Source organism: Thalia democratica, chromosome 5, assembly GCF_965202585.1.
Source record: "Thalia democratica chromosome 5, ktThaDemo2.hap1.1, whole genome shotgun sequence".
In the NCBI taxonomy this organism is placed as follows: Eukaryota; Metazoa; Chordata; class Thaliacea; order Salpida; family Salpidae; genus Thalia; species Thalia democratica.
This window is the reverse complement of record NC_139169.1, coordinates 60639508-60650916: the sequence shown is the minus strand read 5'-3', so window position 1 is coordinate 60650916 and position 11409 is coordinate 60639508. Positions and strand designations below refer to the sequence as shown.

The window sequence follows — 11409 nt, the reverse complement described above, 5'->3', positions numbered from 1 at the left end:
GTGCAAAATTGACGCCTTGCAAAAGTGTCTTTGGGCAATAATGTCCTATCGTGCAAAAGCGTCTACGTGCGAAAGTGACCCTTCGTGCAATAGTGTCCTTTCGTGCATATTTGACAACTACCTCAGCTGAGTATTTATTAGCTCTGATTCTTAAAAAGCGATTATCCGTAAAATTGTACCTTATTAATAGCGTAACAACTTTAGCGAGCGAACTTCTTTTGAAAGAGTAAGAGCCTATTTGTTATTTTTCACTGACGCAAAACATTTAACCGCTAATTTCTTTATAAGGTCAATAAGTCAACTATACGTTACGTAATAATAAAAAAACGCTATATGTAATCTCAAACAGTGTTGTTTTTTGTTGATAGTAGATATGGAAACAAATAAATACTAAAGGACAAACAATAAAAATGTATTTGTAGCGAACAGGTGTTAGTTTTGCGAAGAATAGCAAATGTTTACACTTAAGCAGACGCCTTAGTTCTTTTGCTCATAGTAAAATGTTATATACCACCTCTTGTAGTAATTAGAGAAGTTTCTTGATTTTCATAGCTTGGTTGAAGTGTGTTGACCCATTAACACACATTCTAACTGTGTTAATGTAATAGAGAAAGAATACTGTTTAATTTGTTATTATTGGTTTACTATCATTTCTAACCCGATCATTTCTAACATGATCATTTCTAACCCGATCAATTCTAACCCGATCACTTCTAACCCGATCAATTCTAACCCGATCACTTCTAACCCGATCATTTCTAACCTGATCACTTCTAACCCGATCACTTCTAACCCGATCACTTCTAACCCGATAATTTCTAACCCGATCATTTCTAACTCGATCACTTCCAACCCGATCATTTCTAAGAAGATCATTTATAACCCAATCATTTCTAACATGATTATATCTAACCCGATCAATTCTAACCCGATCACTTCTAACCCGATAATTTCTAACCTGATAACTTCTAACCCGATCACTTCTAACCCGATCACTTCTAACCCGATCACTTCTTACCCGATCATTTCTAACCCGATCATTTATAACCCAATCATTTATAACCCGATCATTTCTAACATGATCATATCTAACCCTATCATTTATTACCCGATCGTTTTTGATCCATATATAATGAATTTGAAAAGTTTTGCTAAAAATAGTTACGTCATAAAGTATAAAAGTCTGTTTAAAATAAGAGTTAAGTTAAACTTTGCTAACTTTAAGTTATTTATGAAACAAAATTTTTAAAACAAAAACATTTAAGATAGTGAAAATTTCACTTGAAACTAAATTAAATAAAAAGTACATTACAAAAAGCGACAACAATAATACTAAAAGCACGCTATTTATAAAGTTTTAAATTATAAAAATCTCTTTGTTTGCAAATTTTTGGCTCGCGACTTCGAGTAAACAAAGATTCTAGAACTGAGAGATGGTAGGAGTTTCTCGCTCTGAATACAATTTTGAACCTACTATCCAGGTAGTTCTCAGCGCAACTACGGTTTTTTAAGAGATGATCATGAATAGATGATTGTTCACCTTTTGGTTTTACGTCGTCATTAAAAATAAACATTTTTAGCTTTTTCATGACGTGCTGCTCTCGCCTGACGTGGAAACGTTGAGATGTTCGACCTACGTAGTCATTTCCGCAATGACATTTAAATATGTATAATACATCACTTAAATCATGGGTAGGTGTGGCATATTTCACAATTCCGTTAAGCGGGCGGTTGGTGTTGTACAAAACACGTAGCGAAACGCTACTAAAGGTTGATTTTATAGTTAATGAAGCTTGCTTAGCCAGTCTTATTGAGTTTTCAACCATATAAGGAAGGCGGAGGTAGACTGTATATTTTTGTTTGTAAAAAACAACAAAACTTACCATCAAGTTATATTTTTATTCTTACATAAGTTATAAAATCAATAGTAAATTAATATAAATAGTCACTTATTTAATTAGATTATTGGCTAGTTTAATTTTTTGCTTTGTTTTATTTTTAGATACATTAAGCTTGTGAAACGTTTCTAATATATCAAAACATAAAGTTTAAACTAGTTTGCCTAAAACTGTTAAATAAAAACTTAATAAATACATAAAGAATTTCAAATATCAACGAACTTTTATACTTAAAAAACCGTTTCAATGATTTAAAACGTTTTTATCAAGAATTGTATGTTGTATAGTATATAACAAACGTTTACATTGATTTATCTATAGTTCGTTGTCGACAAAATTGAAATAATTTTTGTAAGTTAGATTTGTGTGTTAAAAAGAAAACAAAAATCTTTTAGTAAACATTTATTTCTCCTTAATTTTTTTAAAGGATTTTTTTGAACTTCTTCAGCAAACTTATTTGTTTTAGAGTACTTAGTTTACATAAAAGTAGTAAATAAATTATTTTCGGAATCGAACCCGGGCCTCCTGCGTGGCAGGCGAGAATTCTACAAGTGAACCAATAATTGTTGTAAAAGAAATTGAGTTTTTGCGTTTATAAACTTAAAGCTCCTGTATGTTTTGGCATGTCTGCCCAAAAACCCTTGTGAACAAAACTGATGTAAATGTTTCTGATTAAGTGGTAAGAATAGCTACACATAATAATCATATCAGCTTTCAAAATTCAAATGTCATTTTCATAATTGGTTTTTAGTTAAAAATTATTCACCTTTTGTGCTATATTTGCAGCAGTTTTAGTTGTTAAATTGACTTGACTTCTTATTTAAAGCTTTTTATAAAATAAATTTATACACTTATTTGTTCGTGTACTTATTTATTTTAAGTATAAATAAAAAATTTAGGCTACTGAAATATTACTGTTTAGATTGTTTAAAGTTGTAACACACCTATTGTTAGCTGCTTTATCCATAGCTTTTGAGTAAAGAGCTTTATAAAACCCTAATTACGAAAACAATTGCAAGCGTTGATGGTGTAATGGTTAGCGTTGTTGCCTCTCAAGCACTAGTTCTGGGTCCGACTACCGGTCGATGCAATTCTGCCTAGTTTTAGTTTTAATATTCTTTTAAACTTACACACAAAACAAACTTAGTTATTTTCTAAATCATAAAATATTTTATATATACTTTTTTATTTGCTTGTTAAAGCTCTAACGATTTTTTATTTCTTAAACAACTTATATTACTAAATTTTATAGCTTACTACTACAAGTATCTTTTCTAAAAATCCTAACATTAAAAAAGTTGTTTTTATTAGAAGCTAAGTGCAAAAGTTTTGTTTTTTTGTTATTAACATACTTTCTTTACCATTAAGTATTTTTATATTGTATTTAAGTATTAATTACAACAAAGGTAACAAAATATAGTTTCGACTATAAAAAATATGTCTTCTCGGTAGCTAATTTATTAGGATACATAAAAATAAACTGATTGTAAACAAAGGCCTAAAAGTTTGACTTTTCATTTTAAAAGTACTAAAGTTATTTAGACTTAGTTTTGATTTCGAACTTTTAACATTAATTAACTTTTTTATTTTAATTTTATTAGAGTGTTAAGTTTTAGTTGTAATGTTATTTTTCCTCCATTTTGCATGTACTACTTTAATAAGTACTTTAAAACATCTAATACTACTCATAAAAGTTTTCAAAGTGAGTTATATTATGAACTAAACTAGCTACATGAGTTGATACTAACTATTTGAGCTGACAGCTAGTTATGTTTATTTTAGTAAACTTATTTAGTAAGAATTAAATGTACTTATTTCTGTTTTAGAAATTATATAACAAAGTCGTAAAGGTAACTATAAAAGTTAGTTCATATAAAAGCTTTTTTTACTTATTTATTGTAGCTTGTTATACTAACTTAAGTTGTATTTAAAATTGTTTCTATATTAAATATGAAAATCAATTATTGTGTAAATTTCACAATAAATGTTTTAAATAAAACGATCGATAAAGACACAAAAATCACAAAGAACATCGAACAACCAAGGGAAGATTTGAGACACTTAAAACTAAAATATTCTTACAATAAATGTTTAAACTGATTATTTCATTTAGTAAACATTTGTATTTTTATAGGTTTAGTATACTATAAAAAAAAAATTTGCTTTTCCCACATGCAATTACTTACTTTTGTTAGCTTTAATATACTATAATAGCATGAAACAAATACAAAATTAGTTAACTTAAAATATTTATTTTTATTTGATAAAAATAAATAAAGTTATTTTCATCTTGTATTGAAACAGATTAGAAAAAAAATAAGGTAAAAAAAAACTTATAAAACAGACCGAGACTAGTTTTTTTTTTGGTTGTATTAATGCTAAATTTAAATACTTTGAGTTGAATTTCAATAAAGTTTGAGGCATATTTAAGTTTTTTTTTTCAACTTTCCACCACTGTGTACAAAAAAATGCAAAAGTAGATTTTATTAGAACAAGCCTAAATTAAGTTTAATTTTAGTAGCTCAGGTTACTTTGTTTGAATAAAGTTTATTATGTTTTACTTTAAAGTAGCAATCCTAAACCAGTTTTAAAACAAATATTTATGTATAATCAATGAGCTTATAAAAAAATACAAGGGTTACTTAAAAAAATAATTAGTACCAAAAAACTTACACTAAAAGGGCTTATCACAGTATTTTTATCTTAGTACAAAACACAAGTTTTTCTTGGTAGAACCTAATATTTTAACAACTTTGTAACAATTACTGTTGTAGATTGTCGTTTTACAACTAAATTAAGACCTCCAACCTCTTTGCTTAAATGTAGTGATGTACCGGACCCGGATCCGGACTTTTTTTTCGAATTAGAGTCCGGCCGGAACCGGAATCGGACTTTTTTTTTTCAAATTAGAGTCCGGCCGGAACCGGACCCGGACTTTTTTTTCAAATTAGAGTCCGGCCGGAACCGGATCCGGACTTTTTTTTCAAATTAGAATCCGGCCGGATCCGGATATCAGACAAAAATGGCAATATCCGGCCGGACCCGGACCCGGATAGTGAATCCGGTACATCACTAGAATAAACTAGCCTTAGTCAGAATGAGGTTTTTAAAAACTGAAAAAAAAGAACTTCAATCTAATAACAAGTAGAACAGCTAGCCACAAGGTTTACAAATTTAGGGGTTATTTACAATTAAAAATCTGAAATCAAGTTCTTGAACAAAATACACTAGAAAATTACAAAATATTGAAAACTGGGTCAGCTCAAACTCCTTCAAAATCTAAAAGAAAACTCGCCTGAGTTTTTATATAAATTAAACTAGCCTGAGGCAGTCTAAGATTTTCTAAAATTCCCAAAAATTTTCAAACTAGCAGGGTTTCCACTGTTTAAGTCAATAAAACTAGCTAGAGTAAGTATAAACAAGCCTGAGTCAGAATGAGGTTTTTAAAAACTGAAAAAATTACTTTAACCTAATAATCAGTAGAACAGCTAGCAAAGATTGACAATTTGGTAGTAAAGTTGTGGTACACTTAACTTATTAGTACTACCCATCATAATTAAATCCTACCTTATTTAATTAACATCTAAAAAATACTAAATTCTAACTAAGACGACTTTCTATAATCAGACACGACAGTTTTGAGTGATGAATCTTTTATATAAAACACAACAAGAAGTACTAGCATATACAAAATTATTAATTACTTTGGTAACACTTTAAAAACTGGAAGCTATTTAAATCTATATCAAAAGATTTAAAACAAAAAACTAAAAATTAAATAAAACTTTTAGTAAACAACAAACTGTAAAATTTTTAATAAACTATTAAACTATAAACCTGGATTAAATTTTTAAACAATTAAACACCTGTTGAAATATTCATTTTTGAAACAAAACACTACTTACAATAAGCATTCACAAAAACGTTCAAGATATTTTGTTGCTTCAAGCTACACACCAAACTAACTAACTGCTTACATATAAACTGCCTGTCATGTTTTGATGTTTTGTTGCATCAGTTTTTAGTTTGAAACATTTTGTCATATGATTCTCACTGGCTCGTACATTCAACCGTTTTAACTCTGAATATTATCTGAGCTCAACTTTAAACAATAAATAATGCAAGTATTCATTCCAAAGTTTCCAATTTTACAACATATGTAAAGAGTTTTATTTCATGAAATGTTTTTTTCATAGTTTAAATGTAAACAAATGTAAATTAGTCACGTGTCCAAAATGAGCCGATCACGGTAGGTGTTTAATTTTAACTGACGAAAATGACTCTTATTAATTTACACAGGGTTTGTTTTTGAAAAAATACTTTTCAGTATGCTCTTTTTTACTAACTAGATCCGGGTCCGGCCGGATCTCTGTTAGGATCCGGCCGGACCCGGATCCGGACTTTTTTTTCAAATTAGAATCCGGCCGGATCCGGATATCAGACAAAAATGGCAATATCCGGCCGGACCCGGACCCGGATAGTGAGTCCGGTACATCACTACTTAAATGGCAATTAGTAATAACATCTAAGAATAAAAAATTCACAATGTTAGTAGTTTATACTATAGCTATGTATTTTTTGTAAAACCGATTTTAAATAATCTTAAGTTGTACAGACTTTTTAAGTAAAAACTGTACGTCTGTTTTGAAGTTTAAAACATACTAAGCAAAATTTAAGGTAATTTCTAGATACTCTGCTATTTATGGATCCATTGATTAGTACACGTATCCAACTCTGAAATAGGTTGGTTGTACTATTTTGTAAGTCAAGTTATCATTTATTAAATAAAATTTGTGGTTTGGTCATTCACAGATTCAAGTACGCTTTGTTACGTCGTAATCCTAATTTTGTATTAATATAAACGTAAAATTAAGTTATTCTAACGTGCCCGGCTAGCTCAGTCGGTAGAGCGTTGGACTCTTAATCCAACGGTCGTGGGTTCGAGCCCCACGTTGGGCGCTTTAGTTTTTTCTGCTCAAAAACTAAAAAAATTAAATGCTTAATATTTTTTATTTCGCAAACACTAGTGTTGTACTTAATTCTACAAATCATCTTAAGAATTTATAACGTTGTAGAAGTAGCAGCATATCCTAGGTATTTTAGAATTTCATATTTATGATATTTTTTAAACTATGGAAGTTTGTAAGCTTTAATAAATAAAAATTACTTATTTTAAAACTACACAGCACTCACTTACCTTATATATACTTTAAAATTTACATTGTAAATCAAAACTAAATAGACTATTTAATACCTCTTCCTCATTAGAATACCTACTTTTCTAACCTAAAGCATAAACATTTTACTTGATGTTTCATCGTGTTTTATAACTAATCCGAACTTGTATTTTTAATTAGTTAAAATGTTTTCCATAGCTTATTTACACTACTTTAAAATAAAATACTATTGTATTACATCAATAAAACAAAATCAGTGTTAAAATAAAAGTATAACGGTTATAAAAACTATGTATGAAAAGCAGTGGCGTAGCGTGGTATTTTGGTCAGGGGGTGCGCAAATTTTTTTCTCAAAAAATCCTCTAAATTAAAACTTTTGTAATTAGCTATAAAAAAACTTTTTATAAGTAATATAATTGAAATAAATCTATTAAGTAAAATAAGTTTGTTAACTGTTTTAAAAAATATTTATATATTGAAAATTAAACAATTAAATAAAAGTATAAATTTCATTAGAATTACTTAAACTTGCAAAAATGTAAAGTTACTAAATAAAAATTGTTTTTATTACTTATAGTAAACTTAATATCTTTGAAAATTTATATATTCAATAAAACGAAAGTACCTGTTTTATTTACGAAAAAAATATCAATCTCTTTAATATACAATACAACAGTGATAACAACACTTCATTGTAAATTATTTTAATAAAGTTACACAGAAGTTAAAATAGACCAACTTTATAACTGTTATTACAGTTTATTACAACTTAGTAAAATAGTTAAAAGTATACTTTTTAAATTTAATTCATTTGATTGTATTTGTTTAAAATAAAAATCACAAACAAAGTTTATTTCTCATAGGCCGACACGCTTATCTTGTATGTTTACAAAAATAAAGTTCAGAAAACTAGCAGTAGTCTTAACAATGTAGCATGAAAAAAAAATTGTAAAATTGTTTAATTTTTCTTTAAGCGTGACGTATTTTTGTAAATTTTTTGTAGAAAAATAATCTGCCATAAGGTTATACTACAGCGGTGCGCTATATTAATTGCGTGCTTTTTGAGTCTAAATTCTTATGAAGTTAATGAACTTATAAAATTTTTCCTTATGGAGTTTTTCATCAACATCGGTGCGCATTTGCAATTACGCACCGAATCAGTATATTGAGTAATAACATGTACTTTCCTAACTTGTCACTAATTGGTATTCAAAATTTCGTTAAACTTTTTAATATTAGATAAACATAGTTGAAAAAAGGTAAATTAAGCAGAAAAAATAAATTATAAAGGATAAAGATATTACATTCTTTTTTTTACATTTTTCTTTTTTTGGGTGGCACGCATGCGCCAGTGTCCCTCCCCACGCTACGCCCCTGATGAAAAGTAATCATACTAGATATTTAAGCTCAAAAAATTATTAAAAGTAGTTAGTACAATTGTTAAAAAATTAAAATATTTGATTTAACATTCGTAGCATACAAAGGTTAATTTTCTTGTAGAAATTTTATCGAGTTAGTGAAAAAAAAAATTGTAACTTAAAATCTTTTTATTAATATTTTTATTTAAAGACCTTTAAAATTTGTAAGGTTGTTTAATAAAACTTCAAAGAATTTTCTTAATTAGTATATTAAACTTTTATTATAACTATTTTTAGTAAACAGTTTAAACTTATACTTACATTAAAATATCGAATTAAAGAAAGTTTTAAGGAAATATTTTGATGAAAAACTACATGAACTAAAATTAACTTACTAGGTAACTAAAATTTATAAATAAGAATTTATTTTTACTTTTAAGTTACTGAAGTATTTTTCTAAGATAATAAAAAACTTGACACGTATTATCATTTAATTATTTTATTTACAGTCGACAACTTTTAAAGACACTAAAATATAATCTCTACAAATAAATTTTCTATACAACAACTAAACTTTTTAGTCTTAGAAACTTAAGATATGTACTAAAATTACTATACAAACAATTGTAAACATTTGTATATGCCTATAAAGTTATGTCTAGAGTTCATGTTTGGAAAATACAAGCCACTTTAACACCTTTTTATACCTCACACACAAGCTTTACGAACTGCAGTGACTAAAAGTACTTAGCAAAAGCACTTGAGCATGCTTAAAGAAGTTTGGTATGTAAAGCATGCTAAAACATACACGTCATAAGCTACAAGCGCGCATTTGTAGCTTTATAGATGCCTTATTATCAGCACTAGCGTCCTCCCAGGTGGTCTAGTGGTTAGGATTCGTGGCTCTCACCCACGCGGCCCGGGTTCGATTCCCGGTCTGGGAACATTTTTGAAATTAAAGCTGATTTTATAAATTAAGTTTATATACTTCAGTATAACAAGATTAAATATTTAAAAAATTGTTATACAGCATTCAAAATTATTAGTTAAGTTGAAAAGATATTGCCTTGAACAATATACATGACTAGTGTTTTAGTCTACTACCTAAAATAATAAGTGTATTCGAAACTATTAAGTACAAGCTGCAACTAGATATAACAATAAAAGAAAATAGCTTTGAGAAAATATTTGATCTAAAAAATGTGCATTTTAAATTTTGATTAGTTATACTTATATAGCAGTAATTAGTATTAAAAAATTCACTAAAATAATTTTTGTTTTAAATTAAAAATGTTTGAATTACTTTCAAAAATGTGAACTATATTAAGTACATCAACTGAATTTTTTGTAAACATACTTTTATATTTAATACTAGAGTTTGATAACAAATCGTAGATTACACCAATGTATACAAAATAAGTATAAAATAAGTTTAAGACTTTTTACAAAGTAATATTAATTTGAAAGCGTATAGTATGTTTATAACTATTTTCTAATAAGTTTGACAAGAAACCTAAGTCTGAGAAAATTAAAGCAAGTTGCTAGAAGATTAATTGTAAGAAGTGTGAAAATTTTGTAAGCAACTAGCTTACTTCCATAGTATGTAACAGTTGTATTATGATCGAAACTATCTGGATTATTACGTCATACTAACAATAAAACTGTATATATTTGCTGTATAGCTGTCTTAAACAAGCGGCTCGTTGGTCTAGGGGTATGATTCTCGCTTTGGGTGCGAGAGGTCCCGGGTTCAAATCCCGGACGAGCCCACTTATTTTTGTTTTAAGTCGGTGGTTTGGTCAGTTGGATTATTATATAATAAAAACTAAAAATTACAATCCGCGTCCACCGACTTAAAACAAAAATAAGTGGGCTCGTTATATGGTTGAAAACTCAATAAGACTGGCTAAGCAAGCTTCATTAACTATAAAATCAACCTTTAGTAGCGTTTCGCTACGTGTTTTGTACAACACCAACCGCCCGCTTAACGGAATTGTGAAATATGCCACACCTACCCATGATTTAAGTGATGTATTATACATATTTAAATGTCATTGCGGAAATGACTACGTAGGTCGAACATCTCAACGTTTCCACGTCAGGCGAGAGCAGCACGTCATGAAAAAGCTAAAAATGTTTATTTTTAATGACGACGTAAAACCAAAAGGTGAACAATCATCTATTCATGATCATCTCTTAAAAAACCGTAGTTGCGCTGAGAACTACCTGGATAGTAGGTTCAAAATTGTATTCAGAGCGAGAAACTCCTACCATCTCTCAGTTCTAGAATCTTTGTTTACTCGAAGTCGCGAGCCAAAAATTTGCAAACAAAGAGATTTTTATAATTTAAAACTTTATAAATAGCGTGCTTTTAGTATTATTGTTGTCGCTTTTTGTAATGTACTTTTTATTTAATTTAGTTTCAAGTGAAATTTTCTCAGTTTAATTATTTAATCTATGTTTGATAAATGACAAAAAGTTCTAAAATAAGTTTTATATGACTTTTTCAATCTAATATTAAAAAGAATAAGTTAGTACTATTTATTTTAACAAGTGTATAGTTGTATTATGAATTCATAACCAGTTTAAAAAAAAAAAATATATTTTATGTTTGAATTTATTTATATGTATCACACTGTTTCTGAAAAATATTTATGTTTAATATTCAAAGTTTGTTGTTATTTAACTAAGTTATTTTATTTAACAAGTTTGTTTTGTAAAAAAAAAAGTTTGATTCTTTTTTACAGCTTTTATTTAACAAATATTTTTTTAATAAGAACATTTTTTATTATTTTTTCACAGCTTTAATATTTATGCTACCAAAGCTAGTAATGACATTTACAAAGACGTGTACTCTTCCTTTCATTATGAACTATTTTTGACAAAATAAAGTAATTGTGCATCTGAATTTTATGTAATTTTGTGAACTGTTTTATTTTATATCTCTTTTGATTTTTATTTAACTACTAAAATTTA

At 28.0% G+C, this 11409-nt stretch overlaps 3 non-coding genes across 3 annotated transcripts; all 3 read left to right on the top strand.

Moving 5' to 3' along the window:
- The first annotated feature begins 6784 nt into the window (after window positions 1–6784).
- Trnak-cuu (transfer RNA lysine (anticodon CUU)) lies at window positions 6785–6857 on the top strand. The gene has a single exon. It is a non-coding gene; the product is annotated as a tRNA-Lys (tRNA).
- Window positions 6858–9305: 2448 nt separating this feature from the next.
- Trnae-cuc (transfer RNA glutamic acid (anticodon CUC)) lies at window positions 9306–9377 on the top strand. The gene has a single exon. It is a non-coding gene; the product is annotated as a tRNA-Glu (tRNA).
- A 753-nt stretch (window positions 9378–10130) lies between these two features.
- Window positions 10131–10202, top strand: Trnap-ugg (transfer RNA proline (anticodon UGG)). Its single transcript has one exon. It is a non-coding gene; the product is annotated as a tRNA-Pro (tRNA).
- The last annotated feature ends 1207 nt before the right edge of the window (window positions 10203–11409 follow it).